General features: G+C 37.3%; 1 non-coding gene across 1 annotated transcript; it reads right to left on the reverse strand.

Annotated features, from left to right (window-relative positions):
* Positions 1–2,955: 2,955 nt before the first annotated feature.
* TRNAR-UCG (transfer RNA arginine (anticodon UCG)) lies at positions 2,956–3,028 on the reverse strand. The gene has a single exon. It is a non-coding gene; the product is annotated as a tRNA-Arg (tRNA).
* Between the last annotated feature and the right edge of the window lie 364 nt (positions 3,029–3,392).

The raw sequence follows: 3,392 nt of genomic DNA on the forward strand, positions 1-3,392 counted from the left end.
TGTATTGAAGAAATATATAATAGTTAGTAGGACGTTTAACCAACAGTATTACTACAAAGAAACAAGTTAGAAGCCGAGAGATTTGGCCGTGCTGTTAGGGTCGTGGTGATGGTGGGTTCGAATCGCAGCGTCGGCAGGCCTGAAGATGTTTTTCCGTTGTTTCCCATTTTCACACCAGGCAAATGTTGGGGCTGTACCTTAATTAAGGCCACGGCCACTACCTTCCTAATTCTAGCACTTTCTCATCCTTCCGTCACCGAAGGTAAACCAGTAGCAAAAAGTAAACCACTCTCCTCTTTGCGAAAATCAATAATGATCATAGATATGTCTCCCGGCCATGGCCATCCATCAACGGTAACCAGCCATAAGGCAGCCTGCACGGTTGCTAGTAACACTGACCATCCATCCATACCTTACATCACTGCCTGCACATTTTATTGCGTCACGTTACACACAATTTTGGATGACCCCCACCCATAGGACATATTTATATAAAAAATGAAGTAAAAATAATTAGAAATCCAGTGATTTGTGCTGATGTAGCGCCGTGGTGTACATGAGACAGGCAATACAGCGCACAGAAGTATGGTGCGGGCTGCCTATAATACAAGGCGGTATCTGCGCCTGTACACAGTCCTGTTCGCCGCTGTTGTAATCAATACTAACATTCTAGGAAAAAAAAAAAAAAAACACACACAATATGCGTGTTAAAGCTTTATCAGATGGCGGTAGAAGACAAAAATTGATTGCGCCTTTCAACGCAATTCTGTTATATCCAAAATTACAGCATCTTAAAATTCGGACTGCAAAAGCTGTCGGGCATTTCCGATTTTCTTGTGTAGTTACATTGAGACCTCTTTGTATTGAAGGCATGGCGAATAATGCTAACGTTAGAATGTGTGTTTCATTTGATACTGCGTAACAGAGGAAACATCATTTTAATCATCATTTTAATATACTGTGCATTTCTTGGTGGTTAGCGATCCAGAACCGTACGAAGTGTACGTACAGTGTAAGAAGTCACAACCTGTTCCTGTCAGGCATCTAGTCTCTCCATATCGATGAGAAAGTTGAGAACAGAGGGAAGAGTCTGAGCATTGAACTGAAGAACTGAAAGTGCCGTTATCTATATCCCGGAAGTATCTTACAGAGTGTACAAAAATGTTTAACAGAACAAATAATCAAAGAGAATACGTACACAAACTTCAACAGAATTAACCACATCTGCTAATTTTTTGCGTACATTGGGAATATCCGTCACCCTATCCTGAGACAGTTTAGTACTAAGGAAATTCTTTTAAATTAAAACATCTTGGACTTGAATAAATATCTGCAGTACACAGATCTCTGTTCTCTTCACAGAATTGTTACTTGCCCTCTGAAATGCTCATCTTTGTTACCTCACACCCTGCTGTATGTTCATCCTCGTAGAATCCAACCTAGACCACTGCATCTTGTTCCAAAGTGCACCTAACACTCCAACAACGTTCCAATGCTACTAACTTTCAACAATAGCAAATGCTCTACATGAAAATTCCCTATCATCTCTTTAAGGAGTAAGCTCTCAATTCTCTGTTGAGAAACCGCACAGAACATCACTAACATTATGGTCATGCTTGTGCCTGTTACCGAGGGAGCTGGCCGTGTGGTTAGAGTCGCGCATCTGTGAGCTTATGCTTTGGAGATAATGGGTTCGAAGCCCAATGTCGGCAGCCTTAAATAGGGGTTTCCGTGATTTACTATTTTCACACCAGGCAAATGCAAGGGCTGTACCTTATTTCAGGCCACGGTCAATTCCTTCCCACTCCTAGCTCTTTCCTAACCCATCGTCATCATAAAACCTACAGTACATGTGTCGATGCGACGCAAAGAACACTGTAAAAAAGAAAACTTACACCTGTTTTCCTTCTTTATTTCTTGTTATTTAATTTCTAAGGAACTTGCTACTATTAAGTTCCTTCTTATTACCTAACATTGTTTGTTTTCTTATTGTTAATGATTTTCATTGTTATGCAATCAGTATAAAATCTAATACATCGTTGCTGTACCTAATTATACATAAATAAATAAATAAATAAATAAATAAATAAATAAATAAATAAATAAATAAATAAATAAATAAATAAATAAATAAATAAATAAATAAATAAATAAATAAATAAATAAATAAAATACACACAATATACGAGAGGTGACAATGGAGTGATCTTATGCAGCAAAATTTTTAAAGTGTGTGTTTTCCGTTCCAGCTTACTATTTTAAAAAGTCCCTACCGGACTACGCGAAAAATGATATTTTCTACAGCCCTGACCGAAACTGTCTTTCTTGGAGCTTACCGAAGATTCTACATCAGGATTTCCAATGGGAAAATACAATTTCTATCACTCTAATGACGTTAGTCTGAACTTGTAAATTGTATAGGATTGGCAAGTTATTTACAAGAATGCCTGGATAGTATTCTAGTATCATTCTGGACTCGGAACAGGAAACAAAATGTCAATTTGAGGATTCCATTAAGATGCACTCGCCGGACCGTCAGACGTAGCGTTGCGACGCTTTGATTGAACTTGATCGATAACTAAAAGTCATAAATATGTACTGAAGGATTACTGAGGATATCTTGATGACCACAATGCGATGAACTGATGACAAAATATTCACGAAACAAATATAAAAGAAAATTTAGTTCGAAGAAACGGCTGAATAGTCAAGATCATATCAAACGATCTATATACTTGGTATAGTAATTGCGAATATAATTGTTATCTGTAAAGTTATAATGTGAAAGTAGTCTGTTCATAATGCCATATACTACAACTATCATTGATCTACACAAATCATTTATCACAAAATCTCAAAGTACGGACAGTACAATGCAAATTATAAACTTTGAAATGATAATGTTCACACACAACTAGACCAATACATTGATGAAAGATATATAAAAATGTATGACGACCGCGACAGGACTCGAACCTGCAATCTTCGGATCCGAAGTCCGACGCCTTATCCATTAGGCCACGCGGTCACGCAAGCATTGCGTTGTAAATTAAGTGTAACCAACAGAACAGTACGTATTGGTTTACTCTCAGAAGTATTTTAGGGCAATACACTGATACTCCATATTTTCTGTTCCGTGCAAGGAAAGTGAATGGAGCAGTGAACTATGACATTGGAGCTCTTGTAGAATTTACTTATCAAGATAAGCAAGGATGACTTACCATGACTTTTATAATGATCATTGAAGAAAAGAGTTTTCCTTAAGGTTGCTAATAGATTGAGTATTCGGAGCGTAAGTAGACGAGGATTCACATAAATTTTCTACAAGATCTGAGGATAAGTGATTTTGGAGTTTTATATTACTGATTTTGTTATTCGTTAATGTATTGTCT

Source organism: Anabrus simplex, chromosome 1, assembly GCF_040414725.1.
Source record: "Anabrus simplex isolate iqAnaSimp1 chromosome 1, ASM4041472v1, whole genome shotgun sequence".
Lineage (NCBI taxonomy): Eukaryota > Metazoa > Arthropoda > Insecta > Orthoptera > Tettigoniidae > Anabrus > Anabrus simplex.